The sequence below is a fragment of the Microtus ochrogaster genome, unplaced genomic scaffold (assembly GCF_000317375.1).
Source record: "Microtus ochrogaster isolate Prairie Vole_2 unplaced genomic scaffold, MicOch1.0 UNK1, whole genome shotgun sequence".
NCBI lineage: Eukaryota > Metazoa > Chordata > Mammalia > Rodentia > Cricetidae > Microtus > Microtus ochrogaster.
Genome location: NW_004949099.1, coordinates 24,324,728 through 24,338,842, shown reverse-complemented (window position 1 = coordinate 24,338,842; position 14,115 = coordinate 24,324,728).

Here is a 14,115-nt window from a genome sequence, read left to right as displayed (position 1 = left end):
TGTGTGTGTGTGTGTGTGTGTGTGTGTATAATCAGGGCACTTGACTACCTTTATCTGTGTGACCACCTGCTCTTTTGTGTGTATTCTTATCTTTTCTTTTGTTTTTGCTTTAAATAATAGTTTCTTGGGGCTGGAGATGATTAGGGGATTAAGAGTGGTTTCTGCTCTTATAGACAATTCAGGTTCATAAGTATGTGTTTACACATCCTTGCAAGTAAAACAACCAAAACCAAAAAAAAAATGAATAAGTAGGTTTTCTTGCTACCTTAGTATATGATTGGGTTTTGATTGCAATTCCTTGAACAAGAGACCAAGGACATGGGAACCTGGGATTCAGACCCAAGGATGGCAAACAGTTAAGAGTAAATAGGTAGTTAACCAGTACTCTCCACTAGCCTAGAATTTGCTAAAGAGAATTTGCTAAATTCCTTATTAACAAGATGCACACACAAACAAGAAGAGGGAGGACAAAAAATTAGAATAAAAGAAAGAAGAGAGAAAGTAAGCCAGCCATCTCTTTGTTCTGCTTTGTAACTTTTATGATTCCTAGGTTAGCCATGAACTAGGTTGCTTCCCCACAGAATCATTTGGGGTTGTATAACAGTCATGCTGTCGTCTGCACCAAGAGCCATGAAATGCCAACCTCTGATGGTAGTTGGAGGGAGAGGAAATAGCTTTACTAGTTTATTAGCCACCACTCCACCCGCCCCCCCAGCCCTCAAGAGATTTCTGCACTGTTCCAGCAAATTCATGCTGTGCTACTAAATACATCATGGATTGGTGGCTTAAGTAATGAAGGTCTCACTGTTATGAGCAGTAGTAGGAAGTCAAGAATTCTGGAGCCAGCATTTCAGAGTCTATTTGGTATACCTTCACATTCTGTTCATCTCTTAATATCTATCTATCTATCTATCTATCTATCTATCTATCTATCTATCTATCTATCTATCTATGTATCTATGTGAGAGAAAATATAAAAGAGGGAAATAGAGATAGAGACACACAGAGAGACAGAGACAAAGAGACAGATACAGACATGGGGATAGAGAGACAGACAGAAAGAAACAGAGAGACAGACAGAAGGAGAGATTTTGCTTTTTTTTATGGGAATACTAATCCCTAAGCACCATCATACTGGAAACTGGATTTCAACAGATGCATTGTAAGAGAACACAACCCTCCAGCTCACAGAAGACATGCAAACAAGGGTAAGAGTCATTAATCAGACAACCCAAACATCTCTACCCTACACTCCCCCAGATTTCTCTGACTCAGGAGTTTGAGGAAGACTCTGGAATTATGACTAGAGAAAATGGTGGGGCTTAATGTTTGCATGAGTCACCACTGATATTGCAGCTGTGATGAGCAATTTTCTGGGCATTTCCAAGCCCAGTTCTCTGTACTGTTTCACTTGATTAACTCAGCACAGTCAAGGTGAGGGCGACTGCAAGTGCCTGTCTCCCTTGCGGCCCCCAGATAATGTCTGACTCTCCTCCTTGTCAACACTTCCTACTCCAGATGGTGGCTGCCCCATCCTCCCAGTATGTGCTTATGACTCAATAATTACTGTTACATAATTAAATTTCCTTCTGACTATTTCAACCACCTGAGGGGGGGAGAGGGGAACATATTGTTAAACCTATTTTCCCTCCTTCTTTTTTCCCTTCTTTTTCAACTTCTTCAAGTAAAGGTTTTTTTCATTGCTATTGTCTTGTGACAAAGTCTTACTATGTAACATTAGATGGCCTTGATCTCTGTAGATGAGTGGGCCTCTAGCTATTAGAGATTTATCTACCTCTGACTCTCTAGTGCTGTGATAAAAGGTGAGAACCACCATGCATGATCAAATAACCTTTCAAAATGAGATGTTGAAAGGTATTTTAGAGGAAAAAGCTAAATAGTTTTTAGAAAATAGTTGATATTCTCTTCAACATATGTAACATATATATATATATATACCTGCTAGAGATGATGCATCAGTCTTTGAAATTATAGATTGAATTAAATTGTCTACATCATTTTATGAGGAATGTTTTCTGAGTGGGATAAGAGATGTATAGATATATTTTATTAAATGTTGTACTTTTGTTCCACTGTAGGAACTAAGTCATAATTTAATAAAACACAAAGAAAATATATTCTTCTTCCTGCCTAGACAATGCAGTTGAAAGCTATGTAAAATTCATTATACAGTCAGGGCCCCACCAAAATCTACTTCATGAGGTTTATAATCACTTTACAATTTAGCTTACACATATTCAAAACGAAGCATTCTCCATAACTTCTCTACATATCAGCCATGACCAACCTACATATGAACGGCATGTATCCCATATCTCTGAATGCAACCAACAGATGACAAAGTCATATCACAACAACAAAAGTTTGGGTACCCTCAATCAAACATCATACATTTCTACATTTTTTTTGCAAGAATGATGGGGAAAACAGTTCACAGACAAATGAAAATATTTGTCTATAACACAATTCACTATCCTGAGACTTTTGTGCTTTCAGCTCTTTGTTTTGCTATTATTTATTTAGTTCTTTGAGTATTATATTCAACGTTTTTTTTTATCATACTCACCCTTTACCCCAATTTCTTCCAGGTCCTCCATCCCTTTTTGTATATACCAAATTTTTCTTCCTTTTCTTCTTCCTCCTCCTGTTCTTCTTCTTCTCCTTCTCCTCCTTCTCCTACTTCTCTTTCTCCTTCTTCTCCTCCTCTTCTTCCTTCTTTCCTAAATCTATCAAAAGCCCAGTTTGTGCTGTCCATACATTCCTAGATTTGTGGTTCTCCACTAGAATGTAGCCTTCCTGATATATATTACACTATTAAAGAAAACTAACTACTCCTCTTCCAGCTTCTATAAGTTGTCCAAACTCAACTCTGGATGGGACTGTGTGTTCACCTGTCCTTTCTACGCTAAGATTTTGTCTTGGGAACTTGTAAAGTGTTTTTGCTTTCTGTAACAATATCTGTGAGTTCATATATGCAGCTTTTCTGCTACGTTTGGAAAACAAGTTCCTTGTAGTCACTCAGCACTTCTCACTTTTATACATAATTCCTTTTCCCTTCCACAGTGGTCCCTGGTCCATGGAAGGAGTTGTGAGATATAAAACAAATGGCACAAGTTCTCTCTCTTTTGTAGATGTTAGCTTTAAAGCTATGACACCATTAATATTTTATAAAATCAAACACTGTGTTGTCAGGGTGTTCTATGTGTTAACATTAACAATAGTTTCCCTGGTCCTTGTTTACTATATACTAAAAACATAGACACCTCCCAACCCTCTCAAGTTAGAATAAGTAAACTATGTATATTTGTAACAATCAGCTAAAAAACCATTATTCTAAACACAATCAACCAATTCCCAAAGTTTCTGTTTGCAGAATTCTTTCTAGTCACCTGTTTTCAAGTGAAAATAGTCCTATGGGTCAAGCATTACTACATGTAATTTTGCTAAAATCCTTACCATGGGATTTATTTTATTTTACTTCTGCTAAACCTATCCCTAGCTGGGCTTGGACAGTGGGAACATGCCGAGTTTGGGTGATACTCATTTTACCTAGAATATCCCAATGAATCCCCACTGCTGCAAACACACATGGATGCCCTGTACTAAACACAGATCTCCAGGAATGCACTACATCGTTATTGCTGAAGACATACACTTGAATAACTTCTCTGTGTATGCACTATTTTCCAAACTGGCCTCTTGTCTGAGTTTCACGGCTAAATTCCTTGTACACAGTGTGTTGGATTTTTTCTTTGCCCTTCTGGCATGTTTACCCTTTTAAATGTCAGCCAGATTTTTGTTTTACAAAGTTTTCTATCAGTTGTGAAACTTCCTCCAGCTTTGTCACCTCATAGAATATTTGTTTTCTATCTCCTTATTGTTTTGCAACATGGATTTGAGAGATGTCACCGTGGGTATAGGTGCTTGCTACCAAGCTTAAGGACCTGAATCTAATACTCATGACTTACATGGTGAAAGGGAACAACTGACTCCTCAAAGTTGCCCTCTGACTTCTGTGCCTGCATCTAGACACATGCCTCTCCCCTAAACGCACATCAATAAATATAAGGAATTTTAAAAATCCTTAAGAGATTGCACCTTTTTGTGCCTTTTGGAGTTCAATGCTCAGTTCTGGCATATACTCCCATTTTTATCTTTGAACAAAGAACCCCATGATTCATTAAATTTCAATTTCTAGGTACTTATTCTGTCAGATGGTTCCCTCCTCTTTGATTCTGAAGAGTATGAATGGTAGTCCTTTACTCCCCTCATCAATAAATAGCCCATTTCACATGTGTATTACTAGGAAGATAGGAACAAGTGGGGAGGGAGTAAGGGGGAAAGAAGGAAAAGAAGAAAGGTATGTAGAAAGGCAGAGAAGTTTTTTAAAGCACACAGAAATGGGGACTAAGGAGAAGGTTCAGTTGCTAAAGTGACAGCCGCCCAAGCATGAAGACCAGAATTTGTTCCCCAGAAGCCATATAAGAAAAGAGGGTATGATGGTACCTAAGTCCAATCCCAACACTGGGGAAGGAGAGACAGGAGGAACCCTGGGATTGGCTGACCAGTCAACCTTGCTGGAATTAGCAAGTTCTAGGCCAATGAAAGACTCTGTCTCAAAAAAAAAATATGAATAGGCAGTTTTTGTAGATAAACTAAACTTGAAAGATGGTTCAGGGGGTCATTGTGCTTGGAAGTCTGACAACCTGAGTTCAAGTCCCCAGAACTCAAAGGGGAAGTGAAGAAATGACTCATCTTTGACCTTTCCATGGACATTGTAGCACATTTTATGTTGGTATTCACACATATACATCACACTCACATGGAATGATACTAAATAAAACCAAGTCAAAATAAAATAAGCTTGTGACTGAGAAGGAAATATCTTGCTGAGATTAGTTTCACACTGAATTTTCCAGAAGAAACCACAGTTAAATGCAAAACCTCTGAGCTGACTGACTATGATGTGTTTGCCCCAAGGCTGAGCTGAGGCAAGGCAGGAAATTAAAGGCAGAACCAACTCCTTTCAGTTCTGGTCACAGTAACTTTGCAGGAGGGCTAGAAGTCCTCTGCAGCCCAGGAGCCAAATTGCCTCAGGATGAAAGGGCCCTGTTTGGCCTACAGGGGAGGTCGGCTGTTTTCAACCTCTTTGCAGGATTTCATGGAGACTATGGATTCTTTCATTTAATCTAAAGGTAAAAGAAGCCCTGGAAGTTGAAAAGTATCCATATTAGTTCCCAGTAAGGCCTAAACTGACATTTTACTAAATCTGTCTGGAGGAGTTTCAAAAATCCACTGTGTTACCTTTCCTGACTCAGTTCTCCTGCTTAAATCTCCCCCTAGCTCCCTGAGCTTCCCTTCTTAAACAAAGAGCCTTTGTTGCTCATTTCCACTCACTCTACAATGAAACGACAGAGATATGAAATATTTCTCACTGGGACCGCCTTCACACATGGACTAGTCTGTTTTTTAGAGCTGCATTCTCTAAGACTCAATTTTAAAACTGTTATTCCTTAGAATAAAAATACAAAGAAAAGAAATAATTTTTCTAAACTGTTTAATTCATAGTTCTCCCTTTTCTATGTTACATATCACTACCATAAGATTGGTAAGAACTATCCCTCTATTACCATGTGACTCTGTATTGAGAGAAAAAGAAAAAGGAGAAAGAAGGAAAGAATAAAGAAATAACGAAATGGATCAATCTTTTTAAAATTTTTATGTAATATTATGATTGATAATTTGTGAATTTCACTTCATGTACTCAGATCATACTCATTTCCCAATTCTCCCAGGCCTACTGCCCCAACCCTTGTGACCTTTTCCCCCAAGAAAAGAAGGAGGAGGAGGGGGGTGGGGAAGGAGGGGAAGGAGAAGGGAGAGAAAGTGGGAAAGATGGGGAGGAGGAAGAAAGACCAATTTTTTAGTTGCCATATACTTACTGGAGCATGGCCAAACTCTTGGTGGCCAGCCCCTTAAAGAACTGAGTCCTGCCCCACATGCTTTCAGATCTGAAAATCTGAAATGCAGAATGAAGGTGGAACTTTAGAAGAGCCTTTTCCTGGAAGCAAAACCATCAGCTCGAGGAATGCAGAACAGGACTGCAGGGCCTGAGGGGACTTTTCAGCCATGCTAATCACAGCATTTGGCCACTCATGTTGGAGCATTATTGGGCTCCAGACAGCCATCTCTGGACCATGTGAATAGTCAAACTATCACAATATGATCACCAGTAGGAAAAGCATGTGTTGCATCTCAGATTAATACATAGGGTAAAAGCTTTGAACATTATCTCATTTTACCTCATTTTTGAAATAATTTGTTTTTTTTTTAGAAGATAGTGTTATTTTTGTTTTACAGGGTCATCACACTCATTGGAGCTCAAGTGACACAACAGGTGTTCATGCATCAACATAGCCCATAAACTGTCTATATTTGCAGGTGAGCAGGGGTCACATGTAGCCAAGGATTACTCTGAATTACAGTTATATTGCAGGTCAACCTTGAATTATTGAGCCTCCTGCCTATACTGTGCAAGTGCTAGGATCACAGCATACAGCACCGTAGCTCTCCTATTTTACCTACCTATGAAGTTATTTATTGAATGCCTATGTGTCAGAGCGTGTCATAAGTATTAAGGAACTAGAAGATAGCAGAGAAGTCATTGCTGTATTATGTAATTTTACATCTGTATGAAAAGATATAGACTATATATTTACAAAATCTATGCTACATGTTGTGTGGGAAGGAGGAAATAAGCAATGTAGAATGAGAAAGGCGCAAGGAGGAGATGGGTAGTTTGTGAACAGACACCACCACTGTAAATACATTGTCCAGTGCAGTCCTCATTGGAAAGAAGCTATTCAAGCTCTTTCCTAATCACGGTATTCTAGTTTGCTTTCTGCTGTGATAAACACTGCCAAAATTCAACTTTGACAAGAACAGGCATATTTGGCTCTCATGTTATAATCCATCAAAAAGGAAGCCAAGAACCTGGAGTCAGGAACTGAACAGAGACCAAGGAGGGATGCTGTTTACTGGCTTACTTCCCCTGGCTTACTGGGCTACTTATGGCTGCCAAGGCCTACCTGCTCCAGGGTAGCACAGCTCAGAGTATGGTGGGCCCTCCCACATTAATCAGTAAAAGTGCCCACAGACATGCTGCAGACCAATGTGATAGAGGCAATTCTTCAACAGAGGTTCCTGCTTCATGAGCAGATCTAGATCTGTGTCAAGTTGACAAACTTAGAAAGCCCATTAACCTAGAATCTTCTATTCTACTGCAGGCATTGTTCCACTGTCTTACAATTATTGTCGTACAACTGGACCATAAGGTATTCTGAAATCCTACTTTCCCGAGCATCTTTGGGTGAAACCTGTATCTTTCTTCTCTCCTAAGCTCCAGTTGTTTTCATTGTCTTATAGGACTCACTCTACATAGTAAACCATGTATTTATTTCACTTCTTTTTATAGTTTCTTTCTGTTAAAACAAATTGGGCAGATATATGTTGAAGTATATCTCTAGTACCCACATTATCTGATATATAGTATAGTTTGAATAAACCCTATTTATTCACAGATAGGAGCCTGGCTGTATCAAATACTAGCCACACGCATTTCTTATATGGGTGGGTTCTCTGATTCAAAATACATTTCACTAATGCCCCCTTTACAAAAGCCATCCAAAAACTACATCAAGAAGTAGTGAAGTGACACGTGCATGCCAGTGAAAGTACAATCATACTCCTGAATGCATAATCCACTTTCTCAGCGCTCCTGCTTCTGATGAGATTGCATGCAGTTTTCACAGTCTCCACAATGCAGAACAGAAGACTCCGCCAAGATTTAGAAAACCAAATGCCATAGGAATTAAGGGTTAAAGAGCATGTTCTCTAAGTGCCAGCTCTGTGAAGAACACTGTGACTCAATGCCAGAGATTATCCAACACCAAAATAAATGTCCAGAATAAGCAGAATATCACCCCCAACACACTCTACCACCCAATAATTTTAAAAAAGCACATTTCTAAATGCATATACTCAGTTGTTTGTTTGTTTTACCTTCTGTCTTGAAAGAGGATTTTTGTTGTTGTTCTTTTTTATTTTATTATTTGTTTACGTTTTACTTTTAATTTCATTGCTATTTTGCCTGCATTTATGTCTGTGTGAGGGTGTCAGATTTGGAGTTAGAGGGAGTTGTGCATGCCATGTGGATGCTGGGAGTTGAACCCAGGTCTTTCAGAAAAGCAGTTAGCTCTCTTAACTGCTGAGCCATCCCTACAGCTCTTTAGAGTGTTTTTAAAGTCATGTTGTCATTTGTAATGCAGTAGGGGAAATCTGGGTGTATTGTTTGCTTCTTTCCATTTCTTCCAATTCTTTTAGCACTGTGGTTACCATTGGTAGGGAGACTATGTTGTTTGGGGAGCACTGACTGTACTGTCAAATAAAAGAGTGGACTCTGATCTGCTAGAGCAAATTTCTAATTACCATCTCCTTGCACTGGAGATCACCAAGAACCTGAGAATGGGAATACACTAAAAAAAGGTAGAACAACAGAAGGTGATGCCATCTCTAACGGAAGCTTAAAATCACTAGATCAAAGAGCATCTGCTTTGGAAGATTAATTTACAGAGACCATTAACTTCAGGGAGTTTTAAATTGTTTTCCTGATACCTTCAAGGAGAAAAAAAAAATCCTGACAGAGGTGATACAAAAGGAATACCCATTGAGTACTTTCCATCCCAAAAGCTCTGTGCCTGTATTTACACCTTCTGATTGAGGATTATTCAGAATTAAAACCAAAATAAATTCAGAAGGGCTGGCAAAGACACCGCAAGAGTTCTACAGAGAGATGCAGCTGCGGTGAGGCAACCTTGGCAGAATGCCTCTCTCAGGGCACATTCATCTAAGGAGAACTGATTTATGTAAGGCTCATGTCTGCCATATTTTACAACTGTAATGGCCAGTAAATAAAAAGAAATTGTTTCTGTCAGCTTACCTCCTCTCTTATCATGAAGGGAAGAAATCCAAGTGCACAATCTTCTAAAAATTCTGTAAAGGTCAAAAGGGACTGAGTTCAGCCTTCTCCGCAGAAAAAAGTGATTTTGCATTTTCAGGCTAAAATTCCTTATACGTTCAGAACATCACCTTTTAGAAAATTTGAAACGCTACTTCAACTGAACTTCACTGTGTAGTTTTCATTTTAAATACAAAAATATAAAGATAAAGATATAAACATCACATATTTGATTGAATCACTCCTTTAACTGGAGGGCAGTAGGAACCAGTTTTCTTATGTGCTTCAGTTCTAATGATACCACAATATAATCCTTCAAAAAGTACTATCAAAGAAAACTTTTATATTAGCAAATATGTGTAGTAGAAATAGCTCTTTTTTTAGATGCAGACATTTTAAGTATTTATAGAATCGATCTCTCTCTGAAGTTGAATGCTAGCTAACTGCTTGCATCCAGTTTCTACTTTTTGAACCAAGTATTACTGAGCTCCAGTTACTGAATTATTCCTTTTCTCTTACACACATTAGAAAAGAAGATGAAGATAGGAAATTGTATGACTGCTAAAAGCAGTGCTTACTAATAAATAATGTCTAATTCAACTGATAATTTCCATTTTATCACTTACTGTGTATCCAAAGAAAATTCATTTCTCTTCTCCTAGTATAATTTCCTTGATTTACAAAGGATAAATGTTACTGATAGCCACACAAAGGACAGTTGTTGAGCAAAATACCCTGACTTGTGAGTGTTGAGATCAGTAGCTGCTACAACTCTCTTGGCTCCCATCCTGCCAATTCTTCTCTATGAAAGCTTTCATGTATTTTATTTCAGTTAAATATAACTAATTTGTATGAAAAATATTAAGTAGAGACACATACATATACAAAATTCTATTTTGCCCAAATGGTAAACAACAGAAAGAGTAAAAGGGTACAGATTTTGAAGAGTACATTTAAGGATATTATGTATGTGAAATATACTATAGTCTATGATTCTGGAAAGACAGAAAATCCCATATATGGTCCCATATAAAAATACATTCATTCAAACCTTAGAAAAATACAAAGACACTCTTGAACACCTTATGAACTTTCAAGCACATCAAAGAAAAATAGCATATGAATCTCCCAAGTGAGAAATACAAATACATCTCAGACACTTCACAGGGTGACTGCAGAAACTGTATATACCCAGCACAGCTATTTGATGGCACAATTTATTTTTTTCAATGAAAATGAAGAAACGGATTTAGAAGATTATTTTGATTTAAGACTTCAGTGTTTAGAAGCTCATTACCAGGAGAGACTGGAGAGAGAAAGTAGAAAGTGACCAGATGTGATAGAAGACTTCTAAGCCAGTGTATAGAGAAGACTGCCTTTTAGTAGAATATCTGGGTGAGAAGTACATCTCAGCAAGCTGGTTGCTTGGCTAGAATGAAAGAGATCCTAGATTTAATACCCATAACACTGAAAAACAAGAAGAACACAGAAAACGGAGAAGTGGAGGAAGAGACTATAATTTGATAATGTTGAGTTTTTGCATGAACACACAATTTGACAAAATCGTAAAATCTTCAAGCATAGGTGTCAGTTTCAGGGATGCTGAAGAATGGTAACATGTTTTCTATTAGAAGTATAATAGAAAACGTAATGAAGGAATTGCACAATCGCAGTCCATGACACTACTCAGGAGCTTTGACACATCTGGCTTAGTTGAGAAGTGTGCCCCAGTTATTAAGGGCATGTGAGAATCTGGGTTAAATTTAAGAGTTGTGTGACTTGGAAAATGTGGGGAAATGGTTCAGTGCTGAAGAACATTCACTGTTCTTAAAAAAAAAAAAACAAAAAAAAACAAAAAACAAAACAGGATCCAGTTCCCAGCACCCATGTGACAGCTCACCACCATCTGAAACTCCAGTTCCAGGGAATATGATTGTTTTCTTCTGGCCTGTGGGGGCACCAGGGCAAACTTGGTGTACACATACATCTGAAAGACAAAGCACTTATATACATAAAAATCACATTAAAAATATTTACAGCCAGGTGATGGCGGCTCATGCCTTTTATCCCAGTACTCTGGAAGCAAAGGCAGGCTGATCTCTTTGAGTTCAAGGTCAGCCTGTTCTACAGAGTGAGTTTCAGTACAGGCTCCAAAGCTCCAGAGAAACCCTTTCTCAGAAAAAAAAAAATTTACAAAGAAGGAGCAAATTGAAATTGATTAGCAGAGAAATCAGAGATGTCAAAACAAGTATGGTTGTTACCAACACAGAGTTTGCAAGTAGATCTGTGAGATGAATAACATAGCCAAGCAAACAAGCTGAAAAGAAGACTTGAGATGCAAAACACAGGAAAGCCTATCAACACACCATGAGCTGTGCAGAAGGAAGATGCAACTAAAGAGGTAGAAGATTTAGAGAAGCCTACAGGATAAAGAGTGGATAGGTTCTCAGCAGTTACACTATGAGAAATAAAATGTTTGGCCTTAGATATAACAAATCCTACCAACCTTTAAAGAAAGTCCAGAAAAATCAGAGTGGTGATTTGAAAATAACCAAAGATTCAACTTCTACAGAATTTGTGCTCTGCCAAAAAGGCAAGTGAGACAGAGATGGGCATATACCCGGGTCATGGTGTGCCATAAAAGGTGACAATGCTTGGTAGAAAGTGAAATGTGACATATGTCCCATTATCCAATATTCTTTCACTCGTTGTTTTCTAGCTCATTGGACAAGACACAATTTGTATTTGTTTACAAACTAATCAATGGTAAGTAGATTTTACCTATGATTTACTCAAATAAATGTAAGTTTTCTATCACCTTGTGGGTATTCTCCATCCAGATTGAACCAAATTCAGACTCTATTAAAAAGACAAGATGGCAAAGTTTCTAAAAGAAAATTAAAAAAAAAAAAACAGCTAAAGTGGTCAGTAAAATTGAATGATACACAGTACTAAAGTCAGTTAGAAATTAAGAAGACTTACTTTTTAGGCATGATAGGTTGTAATCATTGTTGAGTATCTACAATACAAAAGACACAGTATCTTCTGTTTTGATTCACAAAGATTAGAGAGAGAATTACTTTAGCAAAATTATAGGACTAAAGAGCAAATAGCACACTTAGCATGTACTTAGTTTCAAGAGTATCGTACAGCAACAGAATACCAAAGAGATGCATTTCTTTCCAAAATAAACAAAACACTTTTTTGAGAATATTCTTTTTTAAGCAAGTCAAATTTAAATGTGCTTATCATAAAATACTGAGGATTTGGGTATTAGCATCTTTGAGTTGAAAGGAAATAACATCAAGTAGAAATTAATTTTTTAATTAATACTTTTCCTTTGTTTTACATACTGACTACAGTTTTTCTTCCCTCCTCTTCTTGCATCCACTTCTCCAACTCCAATTTACTCCCTTCTCCATCCATCCATTCTTCCATTGTCTCCATTCAGAAAGGAGCAATCCTCCCATGGGGTTGAATATAAATAACATGGAACATCAAATTAAGAAAGAACTGAGCTCCTCTCCCTGTATAAAAGCTAGGCAAGATATTACAACTTGGGGAGCCTATTTCCAAAAACCTGCTAAGCACCAGGGATAGGTCCTGATCTCACTGCTAGGAGACTTACAAAAGAGTCAAGTTGCACAACTGTTGCACACATGCAGAGGGCCTAAATTGGTCCCTTTAATTCTCGGTGCTTGAGTGTATGTACTGTTCTTGCCATGGACCCAGGGTTCAGTTCTCAGCACCCACATAGGCAACCGCCTGTAACTTCAGCTCTTTCAGTTATTCTAGATCCAAGATATCCAACATAGGCACCAGCAGTCAGGAGCTAACTCCCACAGAGACACATGCCCATAATTTAAAGTAATCTTAAAACTCAAAGGTTTACTCCTTGTTTACATTGAAGGACTTTTAATAGATTAAAATAACAGCCTAAAATTGTCAGTATTCAAAACTGTGCCAAAGGTAAAATATAGACATATTGATGGAGGGGGGTGGATACAACGACTTCTATATAAAAAGGTGGTTTTGTTTTTCCTGTGTGGAATGAGCACAGAACACTAATAAAATCTCTGTGAGTAGGATCTTCACCTAGGTGCTGATCCCTTCAAGAAATTTCAAGGTACTGTGGACATCGATTGGCAATTTGTCTATCAATGAAAGTAAAGAGGTATAAGCCAAGTGCAAACAAACAGAACAGTCATTTTTACCTTTGTAAATCACTGAAATGACATCAAAAATAATAGAATCATAGTGTAATTATGAGCCAATTCTTTCCATGAGTTATACCCTGTTACTCTCTATCACAAAAATTCATGAGCATATAGTGACTTGATTAAAATATGCAAACCAGGAAGACATTGGGTATAACTGAATAAAGATTGTGCATCAGAAGTTTGGGAGTCTGTGATGAGGGGTCATCAGCTCACAGAATGACTATTTACAGGGGGCTTACATAGTTGATAATTCTGCCAAATTCTCAACATTGATTCCAAGTAGTGAGTTGAAGTAGGAGAGCCATACTAACAAAAACATTCAGGCTCCTCCATAATGCCCTCAACAGAAAGAACAGGTCGCATGACCATTAGTATAAATAGTATTGTGAAGATAAAAGTTAGTATTGCTATAGGATAGGATCATTTCAGGTTCCCTATCCTCAGCTGCCCAAGGAACTAAATGGAGACATCGCCTTGGGCTCCTGGGAGCCACTCTAGGTTCAAGTCTCTTGCCAATCCTAAGGTGGCTCCCTTAACTAAGAATTGTGCTTCCGTGCTCCCCTATTTAACCTTCTTTTATCCCAATCATCCTGTTTCCCCAATTTTTCCCCATCCTCCCCTTCTCACTTTTCTCTCCCCATCTCCCCTTACACCATCCCACCCCACCCCCAAGATCCCAATTTTCTCCCCAGCAATTTTGTCTACTTCCCATAGCCAAGAGGATAACTATATGTTTTTCCTTGGGTTCACGTTCTTATTTAGCTTCTTGAGGTTCACCAATTATAGACTCCGTGACCTTTATTTATGGCTAGAAACCAATTATGAGTGAGTACATCCCATGTTCATCTTTTTGGGTCT